Source organism: Littorina saxatilis, linkage group LG10 (genome assembly GCF_037325665.1).
Source record: "Littorina saxatilis isolate snail1 linkage group LG10, US_GU_Lsax_2.0, whole genome shotgun sequence".
Lineage (NCBI taxonomy): Eukaryota > Metazoa > Mollusca > Gastropoda > Littorinimorpha > Littorinidae > Littorina > Littorina saxatilis.
The window spans coordinates 40,273,549-40,291,988 of NC_090254.1; the positions used below are offsets into that span (position 1 = coordinate 40,273,549).

Sequence of the window (18,440 nt, forward strand, 5' to 3'; positions counted from 1 at the left end):
TTTGAGATTTGTGTTTCTGCAACTGTTTTGACATGTGCAAGTTATCCAGAGAGGGTGAATACAGCGATCACTTTGTCCGCACGTCGCTGGGCATATCAGCGCAGTTCAACGTTGCCAGAGACCAAAGAAGCGCTTTACTCAGGTCGCAGCGCGAGGCGGCTCACTGGAGGAATGTTTGAAAACTATCTGTGCTCGACTGCCAGCAGACCACAGGCACATTACACCCAATAAAGTTTGGACTTGTACTGGCAGAGAGCGAATGCAAATTCTTGTAGGCATACACAGACGCAACATATACAGACAATAACACCCACAACACTTCAACAGCATATGAAAGGAATAAAAATAAATCAGCAAATCGCGCACAATACACCAGTTAGAAAAACAAGGAGTACCAAAGCGGCGTGCAGAAACTAAACTGACTCGGAGACTGAGAAGAAACATTTATCACACGATGTGGATAGCAAACATTAAAATAAAACAGATAAGTCAAGCAAAAAATAAACACAAATATCGAAAACACAATAAACAAAGGTAAAGAAAACAAAAAGAGATGCTTGCCGACAGTCAGTGTGTGAGTGCGTGGTTTGTGCGTCAGCGGGGTGTGTGTGTGTGTGTGTGTGTGTGTGTGTGCGCGTGCATGCGTGCGTAGCGGCTACGTTCTTGCGTGTGTGCGTTCGAATGAGAAAGACTGAAGAGAGAGAGAGGATTGAAGAATGAGGTCACGCTCTCTGTCACATGAATACATATATACACACTGAAGGCTACCTCGGACACGAACACTTGCCAACAATTGTGGTTGGACATGCTTTTGAAATGGAATATTTTTCGACATGATTTCTGGACATACGAATCCCGCTGTGTTGCCTACTCGGATGTTGCGAATGATGAAGGTTTTGAGTTGACTGACCTTGAGGAGGTATTGCATCAGGCGTTTATCGTCTCAAATTATATCCTTGCTACTTTAAAGGAGTCAACTATTGCCATTCATGGTAACTTGGATAGTCAAAGTTTTTATTTGTTTGATCATCAGTTCCCATCAAAGAAACAGAAATGGTAACCATTCTTCAAATGGCGCTGCAGTTTTGATGTCATCAAGTTAATTCCTTTGCAGAATTGATTGATTTTCTCAAAAGCCATTATCAATGTGTTTATCAATTAACACCTGTTCATTTCTGTCCAACTGCAATGCAAACTCAATGTGGAGGAAACAAGGATTCATTACAAACAAGTCATCCCTGTACATCAACAGATTTATGTACCTCAATCAATACTGCTAGTATGAGTGACAGGAATCTAAAAGAAAAAACAACCAAACGCAAATGTACTACTACTTCAACGACTCGTTTGAATGTAAAACAGAAATGTAACACTATCTGTGACAATGACGGTTCTACGACTCGTTTGAATGACGGTATAGATCGAACCTTAACCCACAACTACGAAAATTTGTGTCAGACTTTTTTGAACAGGAAAATATGCCTCTGTTCAACAGTAACCAAAACATGGAAGATGTTTTTGAAACTTTACAGAAATGTAACACTAGCCTATCTGTGACAATGTTGCTTTTGAATTGAACCCACATTTGTTGAACAGGAGAGAATGTTCCTGTTCAACAGTGCCCAAAACACTGAATCTGACGTTTTTGAATCTTTTCTGTCATCTAACTGAATCTGACGTTTTTGAATCTTTTCTGTCATCTAACCCAATTGCTCATGACTTCATCGATCTTGAACATGCCTACTTTTCAAAGAAAGACAGACAAAAGCGAAATCTGCATGTTAGCCATCTGCCTGAAATGGTCAATGCACTTTTGTAAAATTGTCACATCTGTTATGCACTTTTGTGAAATGGTCAGTGCTGTTGTGCACTTATGCAAAACTTGGTGCTGTGCTGTTAACATTTGAACAAAATGCATTTTGTTCAAATGTTTAGTGCAACTTGCTACTATATAATCGCTGTATGCGCTTTGTGGTAATAATGCACTGTTGTGAAAAGTTTGCGCTAAATGTTGGCACTATGCATCATTGTTGGAGCACCCTCCTGTAGTAGATGCACCATGCATAAAAATGTACTTATGTGAAATGTTTCGTGTAAATTATTGTCACAATAATGATTTGTGCGCCCCCATGTATGTGTTCTGTGCTAATAATGCACGGTTGTGAAATGTCCGTACACATTTTGTGGCACTATGTAATTCAGTGTTAGTGCATCCTCGTGCGGATGCTTCGTGCTAAAATTGCACTTCCATTAAAATATTGTACGCTCATGTCAACTGGTACTATATTTTCAATTGTTTCTCTGTCAATTTCAGATGTTTGTTTCCAATTACTTCAGTATCTCCCTGTTGCAATTCCAGGTGATTCATTATGCATGTGCCAATCAGTTTGAGGTGTTTAATTCTGATTCCTGTATTTACAGTGTAAAATTAAAACTATTGTTTTCAAACATTCCTAGGACACCTGGTAATGGTTCTGTGTTTTTTTGTAATTTGTATTTTGTTTTTCTGCAATAAATATTTGAAATGGATCTGAGACTGACTTACTACTTTTAGCACTTTTTTTCACCACATTCCCACGTACAGATATTGCAATATCAACTCTGCTTCCTTTCTACCTGTTTCAAACAAGCTCTATTTTTTAATTAAAAAGTTTTTTTTTCTTGTGGCTGTTTGATCAATTATGGCAAGCATTGACTGAAATAAACAATTTATATAGGCCTATATCCAGCACAACATGCAATTCATTAACTTTTGACCCTAACCTTTAACACTTCCCAAAATAAATCTTTGGTGGACATTGCATCGACGCTGTTCATTTTGAATGAACATTTTTCTTGTTAGATCAGTGGTCTATGCCGGCGCATAGTTGTGTATTGACTGGATCAATCGCCAACTCGCTGCGCTCGCGGTAAGTGCTGACAACCGGAAGAAAGCTGCATTCCGAAAAAAGTCACTTCCGTTTCGCCATTTTTCGATGATGCCAGAGAAGTGAACCATGATTTCAAGATGCCCGGTGCAAATTGTTGTATGCCTGGATGCAGCGTGAGCTCACTAAGATCTTCAACGCTTATAACTTTCCATGGTATACCAAACGGAAAAGCGGATGCCGAATGGAGAGCTGCTCTTCCACAAAATCAACCGTGCTGACAAGCTTTTCAACCCGAAGAATGCGAGGATGTTCCCGACATTTCAAAGAAACATGCTTCAAATACGGTACGTAAAAAAACTAGTAATATAGCGAAAATAAGCTTTCATCTGATTGTCTGTGCTGTGTTGTTTTGCTTGTAATGCTTCAAGTGACGAAGCTCTAGTAGTATCAATCAATCAGTATGAGGCTTAGTACTTGTAGTAACTAGTACTTTTACAGCTCGCAGACAAAAAATAACACAATCGTATTCTGAATCATACATTGACAAAGGCGTAATTCTGAGCTATAATTATTAGGTAATGGGGAAAAACCACTCTTTGTTCTTGTGATAATGTGTTTTTGAATATATTCTAGTAAACTTCTGGGTTAGAACTTAGATTTCTTTTGTTGTTTTACTCGGTCACTGAGTCAGTCTTGTTCATTCTTGACAGATTTGCAGTAGTGTGTTTTACTAATTCTTGTTTCTATTTCAATAGATCTAAATGTATAGGTCTGTTTAGTTAATTTAACTTATAATTTCGACTCAGCATTTTGAACATTTTCTTTGCATGTTTTTTTGCTGGGCCTACAGGCAAGCGAGCACTCATTCCAGGAAGTCTGCCAACCAACCATGTGCTACAGAAGTCAGTAGAAATGTTAGGCGCGTTTGATCGATCTGCGCGATCGCGCTGCGCGTTTGGTGGATCGATCAAACGCGCACACATCGATCGATGTGTGCGCGTTTGATCGATACAAAGAATACAAGAATCGTTAAAACGCGCAGCTCTTATATATACTTGCGCATTTGGACGATCCGTCTCACAAATCACCATCGTACTACGCACACACACGTCTGCTGGCAATGACCGGAAGTTATGACCGGAAATAGGTCTTTCTCTTTCTCTCTCTCTCTCTGTCGATGAACCCATATATACTTCAGCTACTGTCAGTATGTTTGTCCCTGTCCCTGTATCTCTTTCTCTCTCTTCCTTGGCCCGCGTGCGTCTCTCTCTCTCTCTCTCTCTCTCTCTCTCTCTCTGTCTCTCTCTCTCTCTCTCTCTTTCTGTCTCTCTCTCTCTCATTTAGGCAGTCATCGTGCGCACTTGGTCTTGTGCTTGCCGTGTACACACGGGGGTGTTCGGACACCGAGGCGCGAGTCTGCACACAAAGTTGACTCGGAGAAATAAATCTCTCGCCGAACGTGGGGACGAACTCACGCTGACAGCGACCAACTGGATACAAATCCAGCGCGCTACCGACTGACTGAGCTACATCCCCGCCCGTGTGTGTGTGTTTGTGTGTGTAAGGTTGTGCATGTGTGTGTATGTGCGCGGGTGTGTATGTGTATGTGTCTGGGTGTATGTAAGTGCATGTGTGCAGTGTGTGTGTGTGTGTGTGTGTGTGTGTGTGTGTGTGTGTGTGTGTGTGTTTGTCTCTTAGGTGGTTCACAATCGTATTGAACTTTTCGCTTGACATCAAGATTGATTTGGGACACATGGCTGATGCATATATCTGCCTCCACTTGCCGCAGTGTGTGCCTAAACCTCTCCATCATGTATGAGTTAAACGAATGAAGAGAGACTGAAGCAATAAAACTAACTTGAGCCTATGTGAATAGAGCTCAGCAGTAATAAAAAAAAGAAGAAAAAATAGCTGAATTGTAATCAAAAACGTTGTCGGGGTATATTTCGGAACATTCCTGTATTTGAAACTTTTCACTTCCGGCGTGCGACGTTTGTGTGTGGTAGGGACTTACTTTGTGACAGATCGTCCAAATGCGCAAGTATAAGAGCTGCGCGTTTTAACGATTCTTGTATTGTATTCTTTGCATCGATCAAACGCGCACACATCGATCGATGTGTGCGCGTTTGATCGATCCACCAAACGCGCAGTGCGATCGCGCAGATCGATCAAACGCGCCTAACAGAAACACCAAAGACTCCAGCCAGGAAACCCCCAGTGAGTAAAAATTGCTGTTATTTGCCCAGTATAGTATGCTATTAGTGATACTGATAGTGATAATATGCTACTTGTAACTCTTTTGTGAGTACCGGTACATGTATACTGGGTGTTTTCTCAGTTTCTGTCCGCTGTCAGTGTGAGATTTATAGTTATATATTATAACCTGTTTTTCTAGTTTCATGGTTTAGCCACGACTCACTTTGAATGAGGGTCATCTGCCAGGCATTTAGCTGATTATCTGATAAGTGATATTTTTTAATTTGCTATTTATAAATTACAGTTACAGTAAACTAACACTGTCGCACAAAGTATGTGACTTTAAAAAAAGATTTGTTTGAAATCATGTGAGCTCTGTCCACTAGATGATGGAGAAGGGAATTTTTCCAGTTGAGTCTGCAACATGGATTTTTTCTCTCTCGGATAACAAATAGTACAGTATGGTAGGAAAAATTTAGGGTTGGTGTGGCGATAACTTCTTCTTCTGCGTTCGTGGGCTGAAACTCCCATGTACACTCGTGTTTTTACGTGTATGACCGTTTTTACCCCGCCATTTAGGCAGCCACATGCCGCTTTCGGAGGAAGCATGGTGGGTATTTTCGTGTTTCCATAACCCACCGAACTCTGACATGGATTACAGGATCTTTTCCGTGCGCACTTGGTCTTGTGGTTGCGTGTACAGTAGTACCTGCCATATCCGGTCACCCATTAGTCATTGCAAAGGTGACCGCAAATATCAGGTGGCCGTTCATTACAGGCCCCCTCCTCCTCCAAAAAAAAACCCAAAACACGATCAAGTTTTCATGAAGAAAAGAAAGCGATCATCCACGAGCCGCCGATTCATTGTCTCTGTTAGTTTTGCTTTCGTTTATACATCTTAATTATTTGCGTGTTTAACTCGATCGTCCTGGCTAAGCTATTGTTTCGTATGTTTCTATGTGTGTTGTTTGGATTATTATATATGTATTTGAGTGTCAGATAAACAAGTGTTTCAAACTCACATCAGCTGTGATCGATCCGGAAGTGACTGCCGTAAATGTACATGTATGCGCATGTCTGTATTTACAGTTTGCGCATGCGTAAGTATTCATGTCGTCTGCTCGTGCTGTGCCGTCTGTGCACACAACACACACACACACACACACACACACACACACACACACACCACAGGCGCTCACCCGCGAAAGTGACAAGTGGCCGTTAAGTGGCCGCTCCTGTCGAGTAAGAGGGGCACCTTAGGGCAAAAATCAGTGACCGTTGACCGCGTCAGACAGGTTAACGGCCATTAAGAGTCAATTATAGAAGGAAAACTCATTAGTCATGGGAAAGCTGGCCGCTCCGGGTAGGTTCACGCCCACGAAAGGGCCGGAAATGGAAGGGACTACTGTACACACGAAGGGGGATAAGTCACTAGCAGGTCTGCACACAAGTTGACCTGGGAGATCGGAAAAATCTCCACTCTTAACCCACCAGGCGGCCGCGGCCGGGATTCGAACCCTCGACCTTCCGATTACGAGGCCGACGTCTTACCACCCCGCCACAGCGCCCGTCGTGTGGCGATAACAATAAAGATATGTCATAGTGACTTGACTAATTGATTTGAATTCTGCTGCAGGTCAGTCGCCCCCCACCTCCTGGTTGCCTACTACAACTTCGAGGAAATACGACAGGACACCCTTCAGCTTGCTGCACCATGGTGTCTCTTGGAGAACAGCAAGGAACAGATACAGGGAATAACCGAAGCCAGCCAAGTGAAACTGTTGTCCTCTACGTTATGATTACGCACTCCAGCAGACATCAACTTGTGGTCGACGTGCGTGGGTTTTGCTCAAAATACGTAAGTATTCGTCAGTGTTTGGCTTCTCGAATTAAGTTTCAACTTAATCTCTGTCTCGAACCACAGGCGGAAGGTATCGTTCACTGGACCACTACTTACATAGAAAGACTATACTGAACGAATCGTCGGTAAGCTTACCACACTGTCATACTGTCATACTCATAGTGATATCACTGATACATTTGTACAGGTAAACATGGCTGTTTGCTGAAAAAATCGTTGTGAAAAATTGTAATGTCTCTGAAGTTTGACTCAGTCCGTCATTCATTTTGATGGGAAGTCAACCCTTGGTGAGGCTAATACTAATATTGTTTTGATCTGTATTCTGCCAGTGCCATTGCCAACTGCCATGGTTGTTCTTGTGGAGTTCTAGAACAAGCTCTGGTTTGAATGACCAGCTAAAATTAATGCTAATAGTAAATAAGTACATTATTTTTGCATTAGCGGGGTATACAAAATATTTTATTAAAAAAATACCGCATGGTTTTGCTTGATCAAATCATTTATCAGCTAACAATATGCTTTTATTTCAGTTGGACCTGACTTGAGCATGGTTCCGTTGTCTCCGCAACAACAGCTTGATTGAGATACAGGCATGTCCAGTTTTCAGCAAGTGCAGGCTGAGTGTGAAGATCTGATTGCTGATCTAGACACAACATAAGCTGCTTGACACTATTCCAAGGTAAGCGAGAAGCTTTGAAAATAGTTACTTTAATTCAGTAATGCGTAATTATGTATGCAATACTCCTGCTGGTGAGTTCACTACAAACAGGTACTACATTAGAACTAGAAGAATAGGTTCCACAAGAACATTTCTGACTGTTGATGCCACTAAAACTCTCGTTACATCCTGCATTCTGTGTAGATTAGATTACAGCAAATCCCTTCTCCTAGGCTGCCCTGACTCCACTCTCCAACCCTTGCAAAAAGTACAACACTCTGCAGCACTCCTCTCATGAAAGAACTTCACTGGCTTCCTGTGTCTCAACGTATTAGGTATAAAGCTGCCTGCTTCTGCTACAAGATCATCTCTCATTCTCTGAATCGGCACCTGCCTATCTTTCGTAACTGGTCTCCCTCTACACTCCCTCTCGCACCCTTCATTCTTCTGCTGATGCTCGACTTCTCCGTCAAGGTTGCTTTAAACGCAAGGCTCAGGGCTTCCGCACGTTTTCATATCATGGCCCTCAGTTATGGAATTCACTCCCCTTTCTATTACGTCACTCTCCATACATGATTTCATCTTTTAAGTCCAATTTGAAAACTCACTTGTTCCAACAACATTACGGATAGTTCCTTAGGCCAAACAAAAAAATAGTCTGTTTACGGTAACATCGGCCCAAAAAATAGGGTCGGTAGGTCGGGATTTTTTTTTTTCTCCAAAAAACATCAAATTATTTTGCCAAAAAACATTGACAAACTTTGTTTTAAAATTTTGATTTTTTTTTCTTTTTTTCCCAAATGCCAAAAAAAAGTCTAGGGTCGCGCAAAAAAATAGGGTCGGTCGGGATACCGTAAACAGACTTCTTTTTTTTTTGGCCTTGGCATAGAGTCTGGGGATGTGAGATGTGTTGTTTGAATCTGACAGTGATTGTATGAATTTTTTATACACGTATTGTTGTCACGCGCTTTGAACTTCTGATAAGGCGCTTTATAAATGCCCGTTATTATTATTATTATTATTATTATTATAAGTAGATACACACTTGTAAACTTATGTTAGTTTTCACACGTGAGCATGAAGTGCCTTTATGAGGAATGTATAGTGGCTTGCAATATTGAATTTGAGGGATGTTTGCAGTTATATAATATATTAGCACAGCTCAGTTTTCTACAGGGTTCCGTGAGAACAGTGAAATTCTCCTTTGAGGACTGAAAAATATCTTGGATAATTGGTCTTAATTGGGGGGGGGGGGGGGGAGATTTAAAACATAAGTACATTCACATGTGTTTTTCATTTTCACTGTGTAAAGGTAGGGAGGTCCTTCTCTACTTGTTTCTTTGTTTTCCCATTGACATATATTTTTGTTCTTGTCTATATTTTTTACATAGGTGCTGTCCTCATCCCCAGCCGACTGTTTCCGCTGAAGCCGTGAAGGATGCTTCTTCATGTAGGCGTGGACATCTTTTTCGTCGCCGTGCAAGGCTTCCAGTTCCAGTACCATATAATTTTGTGAATACTCTGGGGACCTGTCATCAACTTTGGAAGGACGCTTTATTTTAACACTTTGTACCCCATCTATGTTGACCAAGATTTTTTAAGCCGAGACCAGCTGTGCTGCAGCAGGTCACTCAGAATTGTAGAAACTGTATCAACAGGCTAGAATCCTGGCGTTAGATCAACGTTACAGGAAGCGACTGAAGCTAACAGTCTAAGCAGGATGCGGATATGTGCCGAATGATAACAGATGCAATGTACATAGTGACTGTGTGTACCTGGGAGACAAGGAGTTAAGACCACATCTGAACTGAGGATTTAGTCTCTCCATAATCAAACGCTGAAGAAGATTTCAGAATGAACTTTGTTAGATAAATTATGGTTGTTATGATCGTCACATTTTATGTCCCCCCCTTCCCCCCTTTTCAAACTTCCCCGCTTTTCAGACCTTACATTTTTGGATTTTCTGTTCACAACCTGTTGTACATTTACCTACATATTAAGCAGATTTCCTCCTTTTTAAGACCAGCTTATTTTTTTATTCTTGGAGGCCTGAAAAGGGGGTTTGGAAGGACACTGTATTTGTTTGTTAGAAATTCAGAATTCAAATAATTCTTCATCAACGAGTTATTACTGGCTCACCATAGCAGTTAGGCCAGTCTTACTAACTCTTACTTTTATTAATGTGCCGTGATGCAAAGACGTTGAGCAGTTTTCAGATGTTTATGAATCTAGGGCTTTCAAAATTTACTGACATACAATACAATAACTTCATTAATCTCTAAAAGAGAAATTGCATTGCTGAGCTTTTGTGTCCGTAATAATAACATACATAAAACATTCAAAAATAAACATTTGTTCTTTGTCATTCATACATTCTTGTGTTCTTATACATTTCTTCATGTTGGACTCCATGACTCCATGACATCCAAACATGAAGTTCAGTTACCCCTTTTTGAGTCACTTGAGAAAAAGTGACTCTATGTAATCGGTCAGTGTTAGTCTGTCCGGCCGGCCGGCCGGCCGGCCGTCCGTAGACACCACCTTAACGTTGGACTTTTCTCGGAAACTATCAAAGCGATCGGGCTCATATTTTGTTTAGTCGTGACCTCCAATGACCTCTACACTTTAACGATGGTTTCGTTGACCTTTTACCTTTTTCAAGGTCACAGGTCAGCGTCAAAGGAAAAATTAGACATTTTATATCTTTGACAAAGTTCATCGGATGTGATTGAAACTTTGTAGGATTATTCTTTACATCAAAGTATTTACATCTGTAGCCTTTTACGAACGTTATCAGAAAAACAAGGGAGATAACTAGCCTTTTCTGTTCGGCAACACACAACTTAACGTTGGGCTTTTCTCGGAAACTATAAAAGTGACCGGGCTCAAATTTTATGTGAACGTGACTCCCAGTGACCTCTACACTTTGACGTCTGCTTTGGTGACCTTTGACCTTTTTCAAGGTCACAGGTATGCTTCAGGTATGCATTGTGTTGTGAATAGCAATTTCTTCCTGTCCATCTGATGCCTCATATAATATTCAGAACTGCGAAAGTGACTCGATCGAGCGTTTGCTCTTCTTGTTAACTTTGAAGGTCACATTGTGGGCGAATTTTTAGCAAAAAGTTGGAACATGGTATGACTGTTCTTACTCACAAGGGAAGTGATTTTGTTATTTACTGATTTTCATTTTGTGTGGCCTTCTTTCACCCATTTAATCATTCATAAATGTTCATACCCAAGGGAAGTAATTCACATATATCTATGGCCAATGTTTTCACAGGGCATCTATAGTGTGGATGAACACTGTCTCCACTCAAAATAGTCCTTTGCTATTGTACATTGTGAATCAGCATTTTTGTTTTTTTCCTGTTTGAATAAAGTGCAATCATTTTACAACCAAAGTGTTAATGTTAAAGATGTTTACATAATGTGTGAAGGATGATGCATTTGAAAACTAATATTGTTAAATGTAAATTGACCTGTGACAAGTCAGCATAGTGCAATATCCAAGCATGAAACCCGCACACAATTCCCAAACAACATGCTTTCTTTTCCACAAAATTCCATCCAGTGGAAAACAATTATGTGAACGTCATAACATGGTGTTTTTTTAAATTAATAATCAAGCCTTACACCAACTAAAATGGTGTTAATAGGCATTTGAGCAAGCTTTAACACCAACATAACATGGAGTTAATAGGCATTTGAGCAAGCTTTAACACCAACATAACATGGGGTTTTGCATGTTATACCAGCAATAACATGATGTTAATCACATTACAAGCAAGCTGTAACACCACCAAAACAAGCAGTTTTGCAAGTTAAGTCTACGATAACATGATGTTAATCACATTACAAGCAAGCTGTAACACCACCAAAACAAGCAGTTTTGCAAGTTAAGTCTACGATAACATGATGTTAATCACATTACAAGCAAGCTGTAACACCACCAAAACAAGCAGTTTTGCAAGTTAAGTCTACGATAACATGATGTTACTTGGCGTTAAACCAAAGCTTTAATGCCATCAAAACTTGGAATTTTTGCATGTTACAGACATGCTGTAACATGGTTTAACATGATGTTTTGACCGTCGCAAAACGCGCTGAAATTCCAGGCAATTTCGCTGCGATAACTTCAACAAAATCCAATCAAAATCTGGCGTTGTCGTGAACACCAAAATGTGATAAACCCATTGAAACTTGAAGTTTTGTTGGGATTTTGAGTAGTTTTGTAAGATACAAAACGCCACTTTTCGCCCAGTGGCAGTATCATCAGCATATATTAACAGGAACAAATACATATAGTCATTAATGCGTTCAACATCTATTTCTTGGGCTCTTTTCAGGGGCAACTCTAGGCTGACATCATATTCAATCAAAAACTGCTTCAGGTCGTTTAAAAATAGTGAGAAAAGAATCGGTGATAAATTTTCGCCCTGAAGAAGCCCGATGTTTAAGGTGAACGTCTCGGAGAATACACTGTTCACCTTCACGCACAATTTTGCCTTATCATACATGTCCTTAATTACATTCAATACCTTACCATTAATATTCCGTTGCATCAGCTTCTGCCACAGGAGACTGCGTTGCACAGAATCAAAAGCTTTACGCAGATCAATGAAAGCACAATATAACTTTTTCTTTTGTTGTAAAAATATATCAATAAGACAATGTAGTGCAAAAATGTGGTCTACAGTAGAGTGGCCTTTTCGGAAACCAGCTTGTTCGTTGCCGATCACAGAATTGTCATCCAGAAATGCATGCAATCTTTTATTTATCACACTTGTAAAAAGTTTTCCAAAACAACTTAGTACACTGATTCCTCTATAATTATCAGGGTCGGCTGTTGAGCCTTTACCTTTAAAGATTGGGCTTATATACCCCACTGTCCAAGCTTTAGGCATTTTCCCAGTATGCAATATCAAGTTAAATACACGTGTTACAATAGTTAATAGTTTTGGTGAGGAATATTTCAAAAACTCGTTTATAATACCATCGTATCCGCAAGCTTTGTTATTCTTTAAATTGTTTACACATATCATCACCTCCTCCTTTGTAATATCAACATTCAATTGTTCATTCATAAGGTCTGTGTCATCAAGCACATCATCTTGCACATCAATCAAGTCGTGCTCAGATACATTACTAAGTTTTTCAAAATGTTTTACAAATACTTCACGGGATATATCATGCATCGCTTGTTTCTTCTGCTGGTCACATCCACTTATCAATTTCCAATAACTGCTGGGGTCAGAAGACTTCATTGTTCGAATTTTCTTATGTAGTTGCTTTAAATAACTATTATAACTTTTACTCAGTGTTCCCTTATAATCCTTGAATGCTTGGGCCTTATCTTGTATGATCTCTCTGTTATTTGGTTGGGCTTTAAATTTTCTCTTTATTTTTCTATATTTCCTTCTTGTCTGTTTACATTCGTTATCAAACCAAATTTTCTTAACTCCGCTATGTGCATCGTTACTGCTACATGTATTTATTTTTTTCTTCTGCTTATTCTTTCTAAGCATGTTCAATTTATTGGCAGCTTCGGATAGAATTCCTTCTATTTGTTTCATTACATTATCGATCTGGTCCTGAGTTACATCCTCTACGCTACCAATTAGGGAAACTAATATCCCTTCCACTAATAATACTTTATTATCATCAATTTCATCTACAAAATTCTGATTTGCTCCTACTTTCCATATTGGTTTCAACACACTGCTAGTGTTATAATTGCTTTCAGTTTCATTCTCAACGTGTTCATTGTCCATTAGGATATCTGACAGGGCAAAAAATATAGGACAATGGACATCAGATAAACATTCATTATAGTCACATACTTGAAATTTTGAAAATGACGGAAAAACATTTGGCGTAGCTAGTACATAATCTACCAAACTCACATTATTACAAGTTACTCGACCCAATCTTGCGTCCTCTCCCATTCTGCCGTTCACTACTAATAATCGTTGACTAATACAAAAGTCAATAAAACTGCGGCCAAAATTGTTCATAACATGGTCCATTGAGCACCTCTCTTTTATAATTCCAAACATGTCCATCATCTGCACTGTTGATACTTCATCAGTTAATTCATTCATAATAGCACAGTCTTCCAAATAGTCTCTTGCATATCCACTTCTAGCATTAAAATCTCCAATCATGACAACGTTTTCTGCATTCAAATATGATAGTGTTTCTTCTAACTCTTGGTAAGCACTGGGTCTGACATAGGGTGAGCCTTCTGGTGGCATATATACCACACACAACAATAACCTTTCAATCATCTGCTGACCTACATGTTCAGACAGCTCAATAAAAATACCATCTTGAAATACTGGGAAGTTCACAAACCTGTATTTACTGTTGGCACTTTCTTCAATTCTTGTTTTTAATTTAATGTCTTCTACAATTTTAATGTGTCTACAGAGCTCGTCCCTGATATAAACTGCAACCCCACCCGACTTTCGTTTACATATCAATCTGTTTTTCTTAAAACAAGTAAAACCTTCAACTTCACAGGAATCAAAATCATCTAGCTTGGTTTCGGACAGGCATATAATATCGTTACACAAGAACAGCTCGTTGAATTCTGGATATTTCAATTTTGACAACAATCCACCAACATTTAACGATACGAAACGCATACGTTCTTTTTGACACACTGGCTCACTCACCCTTTCTGAGTTGTTACTCTCAGATTCGCTCCCATCCTCCTTCTCATTCTCACTCACATTCCCATTCTCAATCTCAATCTCATTCTCCCGCTTAGACAGGGCGTTTTCTCTCTCTCTCTCAGTCGCACCATTCGTAATACCAACTTCAGTTACGTTGTCACTGCCACACACACCATCAACACGTTTCCTGTCAAGGTCAAGAACTGTATCCACATGTCTCGCTGCACGCACACAGCTCGTAATGCCTGCACTCACTTCAACACTTCTCCTCTCCATAGGCAATGACAGAGATACGGAACGTTCATTGTAACTCCGTTCATTGTTACCGACATCACCACGAGTCTGTTTAACGCCCAGCCGACCACGAAGGGCCATGTCAGGGCGGTGCTGCTTTGACATTTAACGTGCGCCACACACAAGACAGAAGTCGCAGCACAGGCTTCATGTCTCACCCAGTCACATTATTCTGACACCGGAGCAACCAGTCCCAGCACAAACCCCATAATGCCAGACGCCAGGCGGAGCAGCCACTAGATTGCCAATTTTAAAGTCTTAGGTATGACCCGGCCGGGGGTCGAACCCACAATGTTCAAATGTAAATGTATCTTTAAACAATCTATAATTAGAAAATATCTTTTACACTTAACTCCGATAACCACGACTGTAAATATATTGATCTTTTAGGCATTTTAACTTTTTCGATTTAAACTATTTTTCGGAACATCGTAAATTAAACTGGTTATGCTCAAAACAACTAAGACCAAGAGCATTAAAGTTATTGTAACATGATTTTAAATAGGATACTTTATATAATTATGTTATTTACATACATTTGAAACGTATTACTATCATAACAATCCACCAACTTAAACCAAAAACTGATTTTCTCAATTTCCAAAAAATCTTAGGCCACACACACAAAAATGTGTTGGTTCATAGTAACCCGGCCGACCTTATTTTTTCTCGCCGACCCTCAAACTTTTTTTCATTTCTCAAAAAAACAAAAACAAAAAAACAACTGTTGGCACATTTTGCGAACTATACCGAGACTGAGGGCAGAAACCTCCTTTGCACTCGACATCACACAGGACAGTTGCAATAGCGGCTTTGACTTAATTATAAAAAAAAAATAAACAAATCAAAATACAATACCCGACCTATACCGACCCTTCTTTTTTTTTTTTTGCCACGTTACTCTAAACCAACATTTGTTTTTGGGAGGCCTTATACAAACGAAGCTGCAATTGTGTTGCTAAATTAACCAAATTTGAGCCTAATACTTCTCAATCATATAATAACATTAGTGCAACTATACCATCAAATAATTCAACTTGAATATAATAAAAACAGCGACAATGTTCTACAGATCTTTTACAGACTAAACATTGATCAAGAGGTCGTATCATATAATAACTTCTGTGCTTTATTAAACTTATTATTATAATTAAACATTAAACCTCAAAATTAAAAACCCACACGACCCAAATTGTTTTCTCTTTATATTTAAATAATGACATTTTCGTATTTTGATTTTTAAAAAAACCAAACTATTTCGTTTTTTTGGCGTTTACACGCAAACTCCACTGATCACAATATTCGGACAACATATAAACCGAATATATTTAGTGCTTTGGCATTCTCCTCAAATGTCTGTATCATTTGCATATAACTAAATGTACATCAAATACATCATTGCAGATTGCGTATTGGTATGAGTGATTTGAATTTTGATTTATGTAAGCGGCACCTTAAGGATTGCTCTCAATGCGAGTGTGGTTATCCCAGCGAGACTGCTGAACATTACTTATTGCATTGTCCCTTGTATAGAGATATAAGATTATTGTCCATTGATAATTTGACAAATGATTATAAGTATATCGAAATATTATTGAAAGGCATCCCGCAATATTCACGAAATGTCAACCAGACCAAATTCATAACTGTACAGGACTATATTAGACAGACGGGCAGGTTCCGTAAATGAGCCTCTATACTTCACTCATTACATTTATTAGACACTGTCATGCGACATGCTGCCTGACAAATTTTTCCCCATAACCTCTCTCATGTTCTTTTGTTGTTTTCCGACTTATCAATTATGTCTCGATTTATGCGCAATGTAGTGACTTTTCCTCTGATCACAATACGCATTAACTTTGTGCGAGTGTCTTATGTGCACTTATTACAATTGAAAAAATCCCCTCAAATATTGGCGCTCCAAGTCTTCTTCTTCTTTTTCCCTTAAGCTGGCTACTAGCTAGCTGCCCTTTCCCCACCTCCTGTATCACCAACCCCTTCCAATTTTCTGCTTGTTTGTGTATCTGTTTTGTCTTTTGTTTTGTTTTTCGTTTCCTGAAAAATTCCGCCATCATGCTAACCTTTGTTTTGTAATTACTATGATTGCTTAAAATAAGCATTATATGCTTGAGTATGTAATCATCCTTGCATTGTTCTTGTCATGATTAAAATTGAATAAAGTTTTGTTTAAACCATATAACTAAATGTTCATGTTAAACATCAACTCTGCATCATATAGTTATAAATCCAACATAACACAGGATTTTATCCGTGCGTATTTGGTCTTGTGCTTGAGTGTACACACGAAGAGGGTTAAGTCACTAGCAGATCTGCACATAAGTTGACCTGGGAGATCGGAAAAATCTCCACTCTTAACCCACCAGGCGCCAGCGGCCGGGATTCGAACTCACGACCTCCCGATTAGTAGGCCGACGTCTTACCACCACGCCACTGCGCCCGTCTGTTTTATCCAACAAATAGAACAAAGATGTCACGTACATCTTTGTAATATTTAACATTAAGTTCATGTGACAGTAAATATATTGAAATTGTATTTTGTTACAATGCATACATCATCCCAATTCAACTTTTTGTCTGGAGTTAAAAACTAAAATTCAATAGAACAAGTCGCGTGAAGCGATGTAAAGACATTAAGTCAAGATCAACACCACAAACCAATCTTCGCCGAGACTACATTCAGATAGTCTCGGCTAACCATACCGAAGACCAGGACGGGTCACGCTCGCCGCCGCGAAGCACGCGTCCGTAGTACTTACTGAACCTATTTCCTTTCATTCTGTGCATATGTTTAGGTTAACATTACTTATCTATATATTTTTGAATTCGGGAGAAGATGAGGAATATAATGCAATCAATTTAAAATCTGTTTGAGAAACATCGATTTTAAAGACAACTGTAATGAACAAACTCCCCTTCAAGTCAGTGAAATGCAATACCAAAGTCCGGGCTCTGTCGAAGATTACTTGACCAAAATGTCAACCAGTTTGGTTGAATAATGAGAGCGTGACAGTGCTGCCTCAACTTTCACAAAAAGCCGGATATGACGTCATCAAATACATTTATCAAAAAAATGAGAAGAAAATGTTGGGATATTATACTCAGGAACTCTCATGTAACGTTTCATGAAGATCGGTCCCGTAGTTTTCTCGGAATCGCTGTACACACACACAGACATATACACACACACACACACACACACACACACACACACACACACACACACACACACACACACACACACACACACACATACATACATACATACATACATACATACATACACCACGACCCTCATCTCGATTCCCCCTATAAAAAAAAGAACTCACCTATATCGGTGTCAAAACATTTAGTTCAAGAAAAAGACTAGTCTTACAATTGTAAAATACTTACCAAACAGTGAGGATACCTTCTTTCATAGGCTGTAGTGGTCGACTTCTCGTTGGTTGTAGTGGTTGACTTTTCGTTGGCTATAGCGGTTGACTTCTTTTCTGAAGTCTTTACTGGGGGAGCTCTCTCTTATATATCAGCCACAAAGGCTCATGAAAACCCATTCAAAGGGATATACACTCTTCAAAAAAAGTTAAGGATCACTTTTTTACAAACACGCCACACAAAACAGACAAGACCGAATTCTTTCATTTTTCAAAAAATAATATAATTGAACAACCACGGAGTAATGACAAACAAAGCAAAGATCGAACGCGGCAGCGACAATTTAGCTAGAGTGTGTCAAACGTGACTACCCTCAAAAATGGAATTCACAACAATGTGAATCAGTGTCAATAACGCGTGTGCCCTCCGTTGTGTGCCAGGCATTCAACACATCGTTGGTGATTGGAGTGGATCAGGTTGGATAT

The 18,440-nt window shown here is 39.4% G+C and overlaps 2 long non-coding RNA genes across 3 annotated transcripts in view; one reads left to right on the top strand and one right to left on the bottom strand.

The window, feature by feature from the left end:
- The window catches only part of LOC138978821 (uncharacterized), a 67,657-nt gene extending 49,541 nt beyond the window's left edge, over positions 1-18,116 (bottom strand). The window contains exon 1 of the long non-coding RNA XR_011459819.1: positions 17,974-18,116. This is a non-coding gene — a long non-coding RNA (uncharacterized lncRNA). The remainder of the gene's footprint in view (positions 1-17,973) is intronic.
- LOC138978813 (uncharacterized) lies at positions 2,744-10,989 on the top strand. 2 transcript variants are annotated; one of them, XR_011459814.1, is made up of 6 exons: positions 2,744-3,214; positions 3,721-5,087; positions 6,703-6,924; positions 7,458-7,606; positions 7,790-7,920; positions 8,977-10,989. It is a non-coding gene; the product is annotated as an uncharacterized lncRNA (long non-coding RNA). The 2 variants fall into 2 exon arrangements; XR_011459813.1 differs by lacking the exon at positions 7,790-7,920 and having other exon boundaries at positions 2,747-3,214.
- Positions 18,117-18,440: the final 324 nt, after the last annotated feature.